This window comes from Oncorhynchus tshawytscha, linkage group LG29 (assembly GCF_018296145.1).
Source record: "Oncorhynchus tshawytscha isolate Ot180627B linkage group LG29, Otsh_v2.0, whole genome shotgun sequence".
NCBI lineage: Eukaryota > Metazoa > Chordata > Actinopteri > Salmoniformes > Salmonidae > Oncorhynchus > Oncorhynchus tshawytscha.
This window is the reverse complement of record NC_056457.1, coordinates 34,085,541-34,104,804: the sequence shown is the minus strand read 5'-3', so window position 1 is coordinate 34,104,804 and position 19,264 is coordinate 34,085,541. Positions and strand designations below refer to the sequence as shown.

The 19,264-nt window shown below is 46.3% G+C and overlaps 1 protein-coding gene across 2 annotated transcripts in view; it reads left to right on the top strand.

Moving 5' to 3' along the window:
• The window catches only part of LOC112238617 (nuclear receptor coactivator 2), a 173,599-nt gene that overhangs the window by 17,358 nt on the left and 136,977 nt on the right, over window positions 1–19,264 (top strand). The gene's annotated exons all lie outside the window — the stretch shown is intronic.

Here is a 19,264-nt window from a genome sequence, read left to right as displayed (position 1 = left end):
TATAGTTGTTTATATTTTCTGGGTCAAGGTTTGGCTTTTTCAAGAGAGGCTTTATTACTGCCACTTTTAGTGAGTTTGGTACACATCCGGTGGATAGAGAGCCGTTTATTATGTTCAACATAGGAGGGCCAAGCACAGGAAGCAGCTCTTTCAGGAGTTTATTTGGAATAGGGTCCAGTATGCAGCTTGAAGGTTTAGAGGCCATGATTATTTTCATCACTGTGTCAAGAGATATAGTACTAAAACACTTGAGCGTCTCTCTTGATCCTAGGTCCTGGGAGAGTTGTGCAGACTCAGGACAACTGAGCTTTGAAGGAATACGCAGATTTAAAGAGGAGTCCGTAATTTACTTTCTAATAATCATGATCTTTTCCTCAAAGAAGTTCATGAATTTATTACTGCTGAAGTGAAAGCCATCCTCTCTTGGGGAATGCTGCTTATTAGTTAGCTTTGCGACAGTATCAAAAAAGGAATTTCGGATTGTTCTTATTTTCCTCAATTAAGTTGGGAAAATAGGATGATTAAGCAGCAGTAAGGGCTCTTCGATACTGCACGGTACTGTCTTTCCAAGCTCGTCGGAAGACTTCCAGTTTGGTGTGGCGCCATTTCCGTTCCAATTTTCTGGAAGCTTGCTTCAGAGCTCGGGTATTTTCTGTATACCAGGGAGCTAATATCATCAACCATGTGTAGTTAACTCGTGATTTTTATGATTGATTGTTTTTTATAAGATACGTTTAATGCTAGCTAGCACCTTAACTTGGCTCCTTGCTGCTCTTGCATAACAGGTAGTCAGCCTGCCACACAGTCTCCTCGTGGAGTGCAATGTAATCGGCCATGATCGGTGTCCAAAAATGCCGATTGTTATGGAAACTTCAAACCGGCCCGAATTAATCGGCCATTCCGATTAATCGGTCGACCTCTAGTTGTCACAGATGCTATAATGGCACAGATACAATGATGAGTACTCTATCTATCTCTATGGGCTGTATACACGTGTATCTGCTCTTTCATTGGCTAGAATGGTCCCACCTGATCTCACCTCCTCCAATCTGCCTTCCATCTTTTGAGAACATGCATTTCCATTGTTGGAGCAGTCACTTGACTATCCTGTCAATATAAAAGTTCATCTCTGCTACAGGCCATGTCCTCATCATGGTAATTGTTGACCTTTTGACCTATAATTGATGGCTGTGTTGCCTCACATTGACTGACTACCACTAGTACATCATCACATCCCAAATGGCACCCTATTCCCTATATAGTCCACTACTTCAGACCAGAGCCCTATGGAACCCTATTCCTTATATAGTGCACTACTTTAGACCAGAGCCCTATGGGACCCTATTCCCTATATAGTGCACTACTTTAGACCAGAGCCCTATGGAACCCTATTCCTTATATAGTGCACTACTTTAGACCAGAGCCCTATGGAACCAAACTTTATTTGTCACATGCGCCGAATACAAAAGGTGTAGACCTTACCGTGAAATGCTTACTTACAAGCCCTGAACCAACAATGCAGTTCAAGAAGAGTTAAGAAAAAATGTACCAAATAAACTGCTGTAAAATAAAGTAACACAATAAAATAACGAGACGATATACAGGTGGTACCGGTACCGAGTTAGTTGAGGTAATTTGTACATGTAGGTAAGGGTGAAGTGACTATGCATAGATAATAAACAGCGAGTAGCAGCAGTGTACAAAACAAATGGGGGGGGTCAATGTAAATAGTTTGGTTGGCCATTTGATGAATTGTTCTGCAGTCTAATGGCTTGCGGGGTGGAAGCTGTTAAGGAGCCTTTTGGTCCTAGACTTGGCACTCCGGTACTGCTTGCCGTGCGGTAGTAGAGAGAACAGTCTATGTCTTGGGTGACTGGAGTCTGAGAATTTTATGGGCCTTCCTCTGACACTGCCTATTATATAGGTCCTGGATGGCAGGAAGCTTGGCCCCAGTGATGTACTGGGCCGTACGTACTAGAGGTCGACCGATTTATGATTTTTCAACGAAGATTCCGATTATTGGAGGACCAAAAAAAAGCTGATACCGATTAATCGGACAATTGTTTTTTATTATTTAAAAAAATATATAAATATATATACGGTATATATTTCATATGAAATGGATGTTGCCTGTAATCCATGGCTTCTGGTTGGGATATGTACGTACGGTCACTGTGGGGACGACGTCATCGATGCACTTATTGATGAAGCCGGTGACTGAGGTGGTGTACTCCTCAATGCCATTGGATGAATCCAGGAACATATTACAGTCTGTGGTAGCAAAACAGTCCTGTAGTTTAGCATCCGCATCATCTGACCACTTCCTTATTGAGCGAGTCACTGGTACTTCCTGCTTTAGTTTTTGATTGTAAGCTGGAATCAGGAGGATAGAATTATGGTCAGATTTGTCAAATGGAGGGCGAGGGAGAGCTTTGTACACATCTCTGTGTGTGGAGTCAAGGTGGTCTATAGTTTTTTTTCTTTCTAGTTACACACATGACGTGGTAAAAATTTGGTAGAACTGATTTAAGTTTCCCTGCATTAAAGTCCCCGGCCACTAGGAGCGCCGCCTCTGGGTGAGCATTTTCTTGTTTGCTTAAGGCCTTATAGAGTTCGTGGGTGCTGTCTTAGTGCCAGCATCGGTCTGTGGTGGTAAATAGACTACATCTCCCTACTACATCGCACAGTTCTCTAGAGAAACTGTGCAATGTGGCATTGAGCTCATAGAACAATTTATAAAATGGAATTCAAATAATTCAACCAATGTTGGTCAATTAGTTGTAGTTAAAAAAATAAAAAAAAAATAAAAAAACCTGAAATGACGGTTAATTGGTCAGCACTAGCGTTCGCGTGTGTCCCCACTCTACGCCGGCCCTTTTAAGAGCGGTGTCAAAGGAGAACAGCGGCTCCACTCACTCAATGTTGAGCTCCATCGGTTTGTGAACCAAATGACACCCTATTCCCTATTTAGTGTACTACTGTTGCCCTAAGGGCCCTGGTCAAAATAAGTGCACTACATAGGGAATAGGGTGCCATTTGGGATGCATCCCGCCGTGCACAGCGGCCAAATGCCCAGTAGTAGCCTGTATTATTGACACGACACATGACTAACCCCTCCCCCTCTATCTAATAGACCTCCATCTCCAGTCGTTCTGTGTGCTGTTGTCACGGTAACGGCTTGGTGACAGGCCCTCGGTGGGCGTGAGGGATGAGCCGTGGGGGTAATGACCGAGTTTCTATCTGCAGAAGAGAGGGAGAGGCGAGGAGGAGACGACAAGGGGATGGACGCTGTCTGTTGGAAGAAGGGGATTGTGGGAAGGCGAGAACCTTTGCTTGCGGAGTGGTAGAAAAAGTTCAACTCGGCGATACTTTATGCAAATTTCACCCGGCCACCGTTGCTGTTAACCAATCGGGTGAGGAGCAGATGTTTCCGCCTGTCGTTTAGTTCCAAACCAAGACAACCAATCATCGCTGCTTTTCAAACTCTATATGATGTTGCTTTGCTAGAATACAGAGACAAAATCAGAAGGTCAATGTTGTGCAAATCTCTTTCCCCCCCCCCACCATCAACACCAGCATCTCTACAATCCTCCTCCAGGCCACTGACCTTCTGATTTTGTCTCAGTTTTCTAAAATCATCCTCCGCAAATAAACCAGGTAGAATTACAACGTTTATTTTCCTTTTTCCCGCATGTTTAATTAGCCAGCTGCTTATTTTTCATGTACCGTATCTAGAATACAAGGATTGGGTTCGCACTAAACAATTTAACTTCAGAAAAATAATATAGAACACCTGTATGATCTACTGGTATCGGGTAAATTTGAGAACGTATAGTTAGCTCAACAATATGCAAACAATGTGAGTTTAGGATGTGCATCGGTCCACTGTTCCAAATGTTTTTAAAACATGAGTTCATTGTTTTTCCCACCCCCGTCGGCAGGAAATCGATTCGCAAATGTTACGGATCGCCGGTTTGCAAAAATGTTTTGCTCAAATTACTTTCTACCATCCTGAAAATGCCTCATCCTTTTGTGACGACTGTGTCCTCTACGTCAGTGTTAAACTAAGCATGTATATCAACAACTCAACACAATTACAAGCCATTTTGCGTGTTGAACAACCCCAGTAGTCTAGTCCAGTGGTTCCCACATTTATTTTTTTATAGTCCCATACCCCCTTCAAACATTCAACCTCCAGCTGTACCCCCTCTAGCACCAGGGTCAGCGCACTCTCAAATGTTGTTTTTTGCCATCATTGTAAGCCTGCCACACACACACACACACTATACAATACATTCATTAAACATAAGAATGAGTGTGAGTTTTTGTCAAAACCCGGCTCATGGGAAGTGACAAGGAACTCTTATAGGACCATGGCACAAATGATAATACACTGCTCAAAAAAATTAAGGGAACACTTAAACAACACAATGTAACTCCAAGTCAATCACACTTCTGTGAAATCAAACTGTCCACTTAGGAAGCAACACTGATTGACAATACATTTCACATGCTGTTGTGCAAATGGAATAGACAACAGGTGGAAATTATAGGCAATTAGCAAGACACCCCCAATAAAGGAGTGGTTCTGCAGGTGGGGACCACAGACCACTTCTCAGTTCCTATGCTTCCTGGCTGACGTTTTGGTCACTTTTGAATGCTGGCGGTGCTTTCACTCTAGTGGTAGCATGAGACGGAGTCTACAACCCACACAAGTGGCTCAGGTAGTGCATCTCATCCAGGATGGAACATCAATGCGAGCTGTGGCAAGAAGGTTTGCTGTGTCTGTCAGCGTAGTGTCCAGAGCATGGAGGCGCTACCAGGAGACAGGCCAGTACATCAGGAGACGTGGAGGAGGCCGTAGGAGGGCAACAACCCAGCAGCAGGACCGCTACCTCCACCTTTGTGCAAGGGGGAGCACTGCCAGAGCCCTGCAAAATGACATCCAGCAGGCCACAAATGTGCATGTGTCTGCTCAAACGGTCAGAAATGGACTCCATGAGGGTGGTATGAGGGCCCGACATCCACAGGTGGGGGTTGTGCTTACAGCCCAACACCGTACAGGACGTGTGGCATTTCCCAGAGAACACCAAGATTGGCAAATTCACCGCTGGCACCCTGTGCTCTTCACAGATGAAAGCAGGTTCACACTGAGCACATGTGACAGTCTGGAGACGACGTGGAGAACGTTCTGCTGCCTGCGACATCCTCCAGCATGACCGGGTTGGCGGTGGGTGGCATTTCTTTGTGGGGGCCGCACAGCCCTCCATGTGCTCGCCAGAGGTAGCCTGACTGCCATTAGGTACCGAGATGAGATCCTCAGACCCCTTGTGAGACCATATGCTGGTGCGGTTGGCCCTGGGTTCCTCCTAATGCAAGACAATGCTAGACCTCATGTGGCTGGAGTGTGTCAGCAGTTCCTGCAAGAGGAAGGCATTGATGCTATGGACTGGCCCGCCCGTTCCCCAGACCTGAATCCAATTGAGCACATCTGGGACATCATGTCTCGCTCCATCCACCAACGCCACGTTGCACCACAGACTGTCCAGGAGTTGGCGGATGCTTTAGTCCAGGTCTGGGAGGAGATCCCTCAGGAGACCATCCGCCACCTCATCAGGAGCATGCCCAGGCGTTGTAGGGAGGTCATACAGGCACGTGGAGGCCACACACACTACTGAGCCTCATTTGGACTTGTTTTAAGGACATTACATCAAAGTTGGATCAGCCTGTAGTGTGGTTTTACACTTTAATTTTGAGTGTGACTCCAAATCCAGACCTCCATGGGTTGATACATTTGATTTCCAAATATAATTTTTGTGTGATTTTGTTGTCAGCACATTCAACTATGTAAAGAAAAAAAAGTATTTCATAAGAATATTTAATTCATTCAGATCTAGGATGTTATTTTAGTGTTCCCTTTATTTTTTTGAGCAGTGTATAATAAATAATATTGCTCTTTATTTAGCCATCTTACATATAAAACATTTGTTCATCAAAAATGGTGAATAACTCACCACAGGTTAATGAGAAGGGTATGCTTGAAAGGATGCACATAACTCTGCAATGTTGGGTTGTATTGGAGAGAGTCTCAGTCTTAAATCATTTTCCACACACAGTCTGTGTCTGTATTTAGTTGTCACGCTAGTGAGGCCCGAGAATCCACTCTCACATAGGTACGTGGTTGCAAAGGGCATCAGTGTCTTAACAGTGCGATTTGCCAAGGCAAGAAACTCTGAACGCAGCCCTATCCAGAAATCTGGCAGTGGCTTCTAAATAAATTCAATTTTCACAGAACCGCTTGTTGCAATTTCAATGAGGCTCTCTTGTTCAGATATCGGTAAATGGACTGGAGGCAGGGCATGAAAGGGATAACGAATCCAGTTGTTTTTGTCGTCCGTTTCGGGAAAGTACCTGCATAATTGCGCACATAGCTCACTTAGCTGCTTCTCTATATCACATTTGACGTTGTCCTTAAGCTTGAGTTCATTTGCACACAAAAACAATCATACTGTGTGTTGTCCTTGTTAATGCAGACAGAGAAGAGCTCCAGCTTCTGAATCATAGCCTCAATTCTGTCCCGCTCATTGAATATAGTTGCGGAGAGTCCCTGTAATCCTAGATTCAGATCATTCAGGTGAGATAAAACATCACCCAGATAGGCCAGTCGTGTGAGAAACCTGTCATCATGCAAGCGGTCAGACAAGTGAAAATGATTGTCAGTAAAGTAAAACTTTAAGCTCGTCTCTCATTTAAAAAAAAAATGTGTCAATACTTTGCCCCTTGATAACCAGCACACTTCTGTATGTTGTAAAAGCGTTACATGGTCGCTGCCCATATCATTGCATAATGCAGAAAATACACGAGAGTTCAGAGGCCTAGCTTTAGTGGCATCACTGTAGTGTCCAAAACGTCTTTCAAGCTGTCTGGCATTCCCCTGGCAGCAAGAGCCTCTCGGTGGATGCTGCAGTGTATCCAAGTGGCATCGGGAGCAACTGCTTGCACGCGCGTTACCACTCCACTATGTCTCCCTGTCATGGCTTTTGTGCCATCAGTACAGATACCAACACATCTTGACCACCAAAGTCCATTTGATGTCACAAAGCTGTCCAGTACTAAATATCCTCCCCTGTTGTCCTGGTTTCCAGTGGTTTGCAGAAGAGGATGTCTTCCTTAATTGACCATAAACGTAAATGGACATATACCAGGAGCTCCAGCTGTTGACTCATCCAGCTGTTGACTCATCCAGCTGTTGACTCATCCAGCTGTCACGCATATAATTCACTGGCTTGTATGCGAATCAGTAATTGTTTCAAAACATCTCCTTCCATGTCACTGATGCGTTGTGAAACAGTGTTGTTTGATGAAGATATTGTCTGTATAGTTTTTTTGGGGGGTCTTTTCCCCCAGCATTGTCCCAGCCATTTCCTCAGCAGCAGGAAGAATTAAGAACTTCACAATAGTATGGGGCTTTCCTGTCCAAGCCACTCGGTAGCTCACCATATAAGATCCTTCTAGATTCTTCTTATTAATGGTTTCTGTTTCTTTTATACATGTCTTACTACTTACTACTCGAAAGTCATCTTAATTCTCGCTCAAACTCCATGTGGCTTATTTTTTCATGTGGGCATGTTTTGTTTCTAAATGTCTGCGCAGAGTGAAGGTTTCATCGAGTTGTGAGATAGGACTTTTGCACATATAACACTGGCTGAGGAAAGGCACTACTCCCAACATACACTACCGTTCAAGAGTTTGGGGGTCACTTAGAAATGTCCTTGTTTTTGAAAGAAAAGCACTTTTTTTTTTTTGTTCATTTTAAAATAACATCAAATTGATGAGAAATACACTGTAGACATTGTTAATGTTGTAAATGACTATTAAACAGCTGATTTGTAATGGAATATCTACATAGGTGTACAGAGGCCCATTATTCCGGAGTCGCCTCTTCACTGTTGACGTTGAGACTGGTGTTTTGTGGGTACTATTTCATGAAGCTGCCAGTTGAGGACTTGTGAGGTGGCTATTTCTCAAACTAGACCCTCTAATGTACTTGTCCTCTTGCTCAGTTGTGCACCGGGGTCTCCCACTCCTCTTTCTATTCTGGTTAGGGCCAGTTTGCGCTGTTCTGTGAAGGGAGTAGTACACAGCGTTATACGAGATCTTCAGTTTCTTGACAATTTCTCACATGGAATAGCCTTCATTTCTCAGAACAAGAATAGACTGACGAGTTTCAGAAGAAAGTTATTTGTTTCTGGACATTTTGAGCCTATAATCGAACCCACAAATGCTGATGCTCCAGATACTCAAGAAGACTAAAGAAGGCCAGTTTTATTGCTGCTTTAATCTGTGCTAACATAATTGCAAAAGGTTTTTCCAAGTTTATCATCAAGTCAAACACAACGTTCCATTGGAACACAGCAGTGATGGTTGCTGATAATGGGTCTCTGTACGCCTATGTAGATATTCCATTAAAAATCAGCCGTTTCCAGCTACAATAGTCATTTACAACATTAACAATCTCTACACTGTATTTCTGATCAATTTGATGTTATTTTAATGGACAAAAAAAAAGTGCTTTTCTTTCAAAAACAAGGACATTTCTAAGTGACCCCAAACTTTTGAACAGTAGTGTATAACACACTGTGGCTGAGGAAAGGCACTACTCACAAAATAAGTCAACCCCAAATCAGTGTTCTCATCATATTTGCGCCTCTTCGATGGTCCACCGTCCGTGTCTGTTGTTTGGTGCTTTCCCGGGTAAGGGGGCAGTAGCAATGGTTAATGTGATTGGATGTTAATTATTTGACTAGGCTTCCTGTATTTGACATTGTGTTATTTCTCTGAACACTAGATGGTTTAATTTTATTTTTGGCAGTGAAACGGGGCTAATAAGATGAGAACAAAAACCTCACCCGAATGTTCAGCCTTGTTGGGAAATATAAATGGACTGTTTGAATATGTGAAGAATTAAACTACATTTAGAAATGAAGTGAATCACATTTTTATTGGGCGTTCCTCCTGGCCAATGAGAGGTAGGCTTAGTCAAACTGCTTCGTGTGCTGACCAATGAGAGGTAGGCCTAGTCAAACTGTGTGCAGCTTCGTGTGCTGACCAATGAGAGGTAGGCCTAGTCAAACTGCTTCGTGTGCTGACCAATGAGAGGTAGGCCTAGTCAAACTGCATTTGTGCTGACCAATGAGAGGTAGGCCTAGTCAAACTGCTTCGTGTGCTGACCAATGAGAGGTAGGCCTAGTCAAACTGTGTGCAGCTTCGTGTGCTGACCAATGAAAGGTAGGCCTAGTCAAACTGTGTGCAGCTTCGTGTGCTGACCAATGAGAGGTAGGCCTAGTCAAACTGCTTTGTGTGCTGACCAATGACAGGTAGGCCTAGTCAAACTGCTTCATGTGCTGACCAATGACAGGTAGGCCTAGTCAAACTGCTTCGTGTGCTGACCAATGAGAGGTAGGCCTAGTCAAACTGCTTCGTGTGCTGACCAATGACAGGTAGGCCTAGTCAAACTGCTTCATGTGCTGACCAATGAGAGGTAGGCCTAGTCAAACCGTGCAGCTTCGTGTGCTGACCAATGAGAGGTAGGCCTCGTCAAACTGCTTCGTGTGCTGACCAATGAGAGGTAGGCCTAGTCAAACTGCTTCGTGTGCTGACCAATGAGAGGTAGGCCTAGTCAAACTGCTTCGTGTGCTGACCAATGAGAGGTAGGCCTAGTCAAACTGCTTCGTGTGCTGACCAATGAGAGGTAGGCCTAGTCAAACTGCTTCGTGTGCTGACCAATGAGAGGTAGGCCTAGTCAAACTGCGTGCAGCTTCGTGTGCTGACCAATGAGAGGTAGGCCTAGTCAAACTGCTTCGTGTGCTGACCAATGAGAGGTAGGCCTAGTCAAACAGCTTCGTGTGCTGACCAATGAGAGGTAGGCCTAATCAAACAGCTTTGTGTGCTGACCAATGAGAGGTAGGCCAAATCAAACAGCTTCGTGTGCTGACCAATGAGAGGTAGGCCTATTTCTGATGTGGCCCATTTGCCTGTCACCTTTTTAGCATTCAAATGTTTGTTAAATCGCTTGTGGAATATTAGGCTTTATTAGTTACGTGACATCTAATGTAATTAGCTAGGTTTAAAAAAAATGTTTAAAAAAGTTTTTAACCATTCAATCTGTCCTGCGGGAGGTCGGAGAAGAACAGTTTGTTCACCCATTGTTGTTGTTGTTGTTTCACACTCCGGGCCACGATAATGGACCCATAAGGTTAAGTATCGTCATGTGTGGCTCTGTACCAAATATAGTCTGCCTCAAAACCATCTGAGTCATGAGTCTCCTCTCTTGTGTTCCGCAGCACTACTGTGTGTGTGTGTGTGTGTGTGTGTGTGTGTGTGTGTGTGCTCTCTGTTTTTTGTTTTGCTCTACGCTGCCAGATGAGACTGAGGCAGGTTTATTTTGACGGCCCATAATTCCAGGTTCCAAAACCACAGATCTCTGGAGCACCGGGATAGAGGGAGGTGTAAATGCCCTGCTTACACACACACACACACACACCTAGTCAGAGAGACACACACACACACCTAGTCAGAGAGACACACACACACACACACACACTAGTCAGAGAGACACACACACACCTAGTCAGAGAGACACACACACACCTAGTCAGAGACACACACACACACACACACACACACACACCTAGTCAGAGAGAGAGACACACACACACACACACACACACCTAGTCAGAGACACACACACACACACACACCTAGTCAGAGACACACACACACACCTAGTCAGAGACACACACACACACCTAGTCAGAGACACACACACACACCTAGTCAGAGACACACACACACACACACCTACTCAGACACACACACACACACACACACCTACACACACACACACACACACACCTAGTCAGAGACACACACACACACACACACACACACACACACACACCTCAGACACACACACACACACAGTCAGAGACACACACACACCTAGTCAGAGACACACACACACCTAGTCAGAGACAAACACACACACACACCTAGTCAGAGACAAACACACACACACACCTAGTCAGAGACACACACACACACACACCTAGTCAGAGACACACACACACACACACCTAGTCAGAGACACACACACACACACACACACACACTAGTCAGACACACACACACCTAGTCAGAGACACACACACACACACACACAGTCAGAGACACACACACTAGTCAGAGACACACACACACACACACACACACACACAAACACCTAGTCAGAGACACACACACACACAAACACCTAGTCAGAGACACACACACACACACACCTAGTCAGAGACACACACACACACCTAGTCAGAGACACACACACACACACACACACACACACACACACACACACACACCTAGTCAGAGACACACACACACACCTAGTCAGAGACACACACACCTAGTCAGACACACACACACACACACACACACAGTCAGAGACACACACACACACACACCTAGTCAGAGACACACACACACACACACACACTAGTCAGAGACACACACACACACACACACACACCAAGTCAGAGCACACACACACACACACCTAGTCAGAGACACACACACACACACACACACCTAGTCAGAGACACACACACACACACACTAGTCAGAGACACACACACACACACACACACACACACACACACAGTCAGAGACACACACACACACCTAGTCAGAGAGACACACACACACACACACCACCTAGTCAGAGACACACACAACACACACACACCTAGTCAGAGACACACACACCTAGTCAGAGACACACACCTAGTCAGAGACACACACACACACACACACCTAGTCAGAGACACACACACACACACCTAGTCAGAGACACACACACACACACACACACACACACACACACACACACACACACACACACACACCTAGTCAGAGACAGACACACACACACACACACACACACACACCTAGACAGACACACACACACCTAGACAGACACACACACACACACACACCTAGACAGACACACGTCACACACCTAGACAGACACACACCTAGACACACACACGCACACACCTAGTCAGAGACAGACATACACACACCTAGTCAGAGACAGACACACACACACACACACACACACACACACACACCTAGACAGACACAGACACACACACCTAGACAGACACACACACAGACAGACACACACACCTAGACAGACACACACCTAGACAGAGACACACCTACAGAGACACACACACACACCTAGTCAGAGACACACACACACACACACACACACCTAGTCAGAGACACACACACAAACACACACCTAGTCAGACACACACACACACACACACACACACACCTAGTCAGAGACACACACACACACACACACCTAGTCAGAGACACACACACACACACACCTAGTCAGAGACACACACACACACACACACACACACACCTAGTCAGAGACACACACACACACACACACACACACACACCTAGTCAGACACACACACACACACCTAGTCAGAGACACACACCTAGTCAGACACACACACACCTAGTCAGAGACACACACACACACACCTAGTCAGAGACACACACACACACACACACACCAAGTCAGAGACACACACACACACACCACCTAGTCAGAGACACACACACACACAAACACCTAGTCAGAGACACACACACACACACACACCTAGTCAGAGACACACACACACACACCTAGTCAGAGACACACACACACACACACACACACACACACACACACACACACCTAGTCAGAGACACACACACACACACACACACCTAGTCAGAGACAGACACACACACACACACACACACACACACACACCTAGTCAGAGACACACACACACACACACACACACCTAGTCAGAGACACACACACACACACACACACACACCTAGTCAGAGACACACACACACACACACACACACACACACACCTAGTCAGAGACACACACACACACACACACCTAGTCAGAGACACACACACACACACACACCTAGTCAGAGACACACACACACACACACACCTAGTCAGAGACACACACACACACACACACACACACCTAGTCAGAGACACACACACACACCTAGTCAGAGAGACACACACACACACACACACCTAGTCAGAGACACACAAACACACACACCTAGTCAGAGACACACACACCTAGTCAGAGACACACACACACACACACACACACACACCTAGTCAGAGACAGACACACACACACACACCTAGTCAGAGACACACACACACACACCTAGACAGACACACACACACACACACACACACACACACACACACACACACACACACACCTAGTCAGAGACAGACACACACACACACACACACACACACACACACACACAGACAGACACAGACAGACACACACACACTAGACAGACACACACACACACCTAGACAGACACACACCTAGACACACACACGCACACACCTAGTCAGAGACAGACATACACGCACACACCCAGTCAGAGACAGACACACACACACACACACACACACTAGACAGACACAGACACACACACCTCAGACACACACACCTAGACAGACACACACACCTAGACAGACACACCTAGACAGAGACACACCTCAGAGACACACACACACACCTAGTCAGACACACACACACACACAGTCAGAGACACACACACAAACACACACCTAGTCAGACACACACACACACACACACACAAACACACACCTAGTCAGAGACACACACACACACACACACTAGTCAGAGACAGACACATACACACACACACCTAGTCAGACAGACACACACACACACCACCTAGACACACACACACACACCTAGACACACACACACCTAGTCAGACAGACACACACGCACACACCTAGTCAGAGACACACACACACACCTAGACACACACACACACACACCTAGACAGATACACGCACACACACACACCTAGTCAGAAACAGACACACACACACACCTAGTCAGAAACAGACACACCAGACACACACAAACACCTAGTCAGAAACAGACACACACACACACACACCTAGTCAGAAACAGACACACACACACACACACACACCTAGTGAGAGACAGACACACACCTAGTCAGACACACACACACACACCTAGACACACACACACCTAGTCAGACAGACACACACACACCTAGTCAGAGACAGACACACACACAGACACACACACACACACACCTAGACAGATACACGACACACACACACCTAGTCAGAAACAGACACACACACACACCTAGTCAGAAACAGACACACCAGACACACACAAACACCTAGTCAGAAACAGACACACACACACACACACCTAGTCAGAAACAGACACACACACACACACACACCTAGTGAGAGACAGACACACACCTAGTCAGACACACACACACACACCTAGTCAGAGACACACACACACCTAGTCAGAGACAGACACACACACACACACACACACACACACACACACACACACACACACACACACACACACACACACCTAGTCAGAGACACACACACACACTAGTCAGAGACACACACACACACACACACACCTAGTCAGAGACAGACACACACACCTAGTCAGAGACAGACACACACACACCTAGTCAGAGATACACACACACACCTAGTCAGAGACACACACACACCTAGTCAGAGACAGACACACACACACACACACACACACACACCTAGTCAGAGACACACATACACACACACCTAGTCAGAGACACACATACACACACACCTAGTCAGAGACACACATACACACACACCTAGTCAGAGACACACATACACACACACCTAGTCAGAGACACACATACACACACACACACCTAGTCAGAGACACACATACACACACACACCTAGTCAGAGACAGGCACACACCTAGTCAGACAGACACACGCACACACACACACACACACACACATACACCTAGTCAGAGACAGACACACACACACACACATAGTCAGAGTCAGACACACACACACACATACACCTAGTCAGAGTCAGACACACACACACACACACACCATTTGGCCTGAGAGTTATGGGTGACTTAATAGCATTTTAAACATTGATGTTGGTTAATGAAGACAACATAGAATCATCAACTTGAGGATATTTTACCGCGTAGGGAGTATGGGGGCGGCAGGGTAGCCTAGTGGTTAGAGTGGAGGGGCGGCAGGGTAGCCTAGTGGTTAGAGTGGAGGGGCGGCAGGGTAGCCTGGGTTAGGGGAGGGGCGGCAGGGTAGCCTAGTGGTTAGAGTGGAGGGGCGGCAGGGTAGCCTAGTGGTTAGTGGTTAGTGGTTAGAGTGGAGGGGCGGCAGGGTAGCCTAGTGGTTAGAGTGGAGGGGCGGCAGGGTAGCCTAGTGGTTAGAGTGAAGGGGCGGCATAAATAGGGGCGATTAAATAAAGGTAAAATATAAAAATATGACCGATACCGATAACACACATTTTCCTTGGCCAAAAAACCCCAATACTGATTATTAAAAACTTTAGCTGCCTTTTTTAAAGTTTTAGGTGTTCTAGTACAGTTAGTTAACACACACCCAGTGGTCTAAGGCACTGCGTCTCAGTGCTAGAGGCGTCACTACAGACCCTGGTTCGAATCCAGGCTGTATCACAGTGGTCTAAGGCACTGCGTCTCAGTGCTAGAGGCGTCACTACAGACCCTGGTTCGAATCCAGGCTGTATCACAGTGGTCTAAGGCACTGCGTCTCAGTGCTAGAGGCGTCACTACAGACCCTGGTTCGAATCCAGGCTGTATCACAGTGGTCTAAGGCACTGCGTCTCAGTGCTAGAGGCGACACTACAGACCCTGGTTCGAATCCAGGCTGTATCACAGTGGTCTAAGGCACTGCATATCAGTGCTTGAGGCGACACTACAGACCCTGGTTCAAATCCAGGCTGTATCACAGTGGTCTAAGGCACAGCTACTCAGTGCTTGTGGCGTCACTACAGACACCCTGGTTCGAATCCAGGCTGTATCACAACCGGCCATTGATTGAGAGTCCCACAGGACGCTGCACAATTGGCCCAGTGCCGTCCGGGTTTTGGCCCGGTGTAGGACGTCATTGTAAAATAAGAATTTGTTCTTAACTGACTTGCCTAGTTAAATAAAATAAAATATATTTTAAATATACTGTCTAGGTAAAGGTATACATATACATCAAGATTGTGTGTGTAGTCTAGATGTATGACGAGCCCCCACCGCTGCTGAAAACATTCCTAGGGGAAACACTGGATAAATAACAGGTCTATTTGCATTTAACAGCTGAAGACTGTACTTGCTGTTCATGCTCTTGGTTGTATAATCCAGATCACTCCCTTTAAAAACAAAATATACCCACTTCCTGTTATGGTTTGTATTTGTCTCTGAGGTCACTGAACAGGACTTGTTTTCCAGTTAGGATCCTGACACGGGTGGTTTGGTTTCATTGACCAAAACTCAGATCAAATCACCATGCTGTTCTAACAAGTGAGAGCTCCAATATGGATAAATAGTCTTAATATCTCTATTTTTACAGCCATTTATTTACAGAATGTAGGTCTAATTTCATTGGCGGTTTGGGTTTATTTTTGGTAAACTAGTCAAACTGCACGACTTCACTTAATTCTAACCAGGCAACATAAATCAAATGCTCAGCCTATATTTAGATCACAATGCTGTTTGACAAGTGACAGCTAGAAGTGAGCAATACAGAAGAATAAGAGACGAGCAACACAGTGATGACACAGTGATGACACAGTGATGACACAGTGATGACACAGTGATGACACAGTGATGACACAGTGATGACACAGTGATGACACAGTGATGACACAGTCACCTCTGCTCTGAAGAGACGAGCAATACAGTGATGACACAGTGATGACACAGTGATGACACAGTGATGACACAGTGATGACACAGTGATGACACAGTGATGACACAGTGATGACACAGTCACCTCTGCTCTGAAGAGACGAGCAATACAGTGATGACACAGTGATGACACAGTGATGACACAGTGATGACACAGTGATGACACAGTGATGACACAGTCACCTCTGCTCTGAAGAGACGAGCAAGAAGTGCTGTGCAACTCCTACATTTTTACAGTTGAAAATCAAAACCGTTAAAAGCCATTCAGCCAACGGATGGATTTTGGGCTGTTTAGTCTTCTTATAAAAGCGCCCTGTTCCTTTCTCTAACTGAACCCTGTTCTCTAATACACACACACACACACCAAACAACAAGTGTGTGTGTGTGTGTGTGTGTGTGGGTGGTTTGAGCAGGACGGGTGACCAGTCCAGCAGCTTGTGCAAGACAAGTTGTACAATATGTGCAATACACGCAAAGACACACACACACACACACACACAGCACCAGCCCAATGAATGTTCTTGATTTCAGTCTCGTCTGTTTACATTGTGAGAACCTAACCCTTAGTCCTGTCTTATCGGTACTTCAGTTTATCACACACACACACACACACACACACACACACACTCTGCCTTGTAGCTATTGGGAGGCGAGAGGAGAGAGAAGCTGGCTGACTTCCTATTGGATCAACAGATGTGAAGGCTCTTGACTGGAGTTGAGGTAATCATATGACTGTTATCCTCTCTGAAAGCCACTGCTTCAGAGCAACACTGGGACTGGCAACGAGAGGTCTGTGTGCTGTTTTACCATGTAGTCTGTAGTAGGGCCGACCCCATGTAGTCTGTAGTAGGGCTGACCCCATGTAGTCTGTAGTAGGGCTGACCCCATTTAGTCTGTAGTAGGGCCGACCCCATGTAGTCTGTAGTAGGGCCGACCCCATGTAGTCTGTAGTAGGGCCGACCCCATGTAGTCTGTAGTAGGGCCGACCCCATTTAGTCTGTAGTAGGGCCGACCCCATGTAGTCTGTAGTAGGACCGACCCCATGTAGTCTGTAGTAGGACCGACCCCATTTAGTCTGTAGTAGGGCCGACCACATGTAGTCTGTAGTAGGGCCCCATGTAGTCTGTAGTAGGGCCGACCCCATTTAGTCTGTAGTAGGACCGACCCCATTTAGTCTGTAGTAGGACCGACCCCATTTAGTCTGTAGTAGGACCGACCCCATTTAGTCTGTAGTGTAGTCTGTAGTAGGGCCGACCCCATGTAGCCTGTAGTAGGGCCGACCCCATTTAGTCTGTAGTAGGACCGACCCCATTTAGTCTGTAGTAGGACCGACCCCATTTAGTCTGTAGTAGGACCGACCCCATTTAGTCTGTAGTAGGGCCGACCACATGTAGTCTGTAGTAGGGCCGACCACATGTAGTCTGTAGTAGGGCCGACCACATGTAGTCTGTAGTAGGGCCGACCACATGTAGTCTGTAGTAGGGCCGACCACATGTAGTCTGTAGTAGGGCCGACCCCATTTAGTCTGTAGTAGGGCCGACCCCATTTAGTCTGTAGTAGGACCGACCCCATGTAGTCTGTAGTAGGGCCGACCCCATTTAGTCCACTGGTCTGTCTGTAGTAGGGCCGACCCCATTTTGTCTGTAGTAGGACCGACCCCATTTAGTCTGTAGTAGGACCGACCCCATTTAGTCTGTAGTAGGTCCGACCCCATTTAGTCTGTAGTAGGGCCGACCCCATTTAGTCCACTGGTCGGTCTGTAGTAGGGCCGACCCCATTTAGTCTGTAGTAGGGCTGACCCCATTTAGTCTGTAGTAGGGCTGACCCCATGTAGTCTGTAGTAGGACCGACCCCATTTAGTCTGTAGTAGGGCTGACCCCATGTAGTCTGTAGTAGGGCTGACCCCATGTAGTCTGTAGTAGGCCCGACCCCATTTAGTCTGTAATAGGGCTGACCCCATTTAGTCCACTGGTCTGTCTGTAGTAGGGCTGACCCCATTTAGTCTGTAGTAGGGCCGACCCCATGTAGTCCACTGGTCTGTCTGTAGTAGGGCTGACCCCATTTAGTCTGTAGTAGGGCCGACCCCATTTAGTCTGTAGTAGGGCCGACCCCATTTAGTCTGTAGTAGGGTCTGTAGTCTGTAGTAGGACCGACCCCATTTAGACTGTAGTAGGACCGACCACATGTAGTCTGTAGTAGGACCGACCGCATTTAGTCTGTAGTAGGACCGACCCCATTTAGTCTGTAGTCCGACCCTATGTAGTCTGTAGGGGCCGACCCCATGTAGTCTGTAGTAGGGCTGA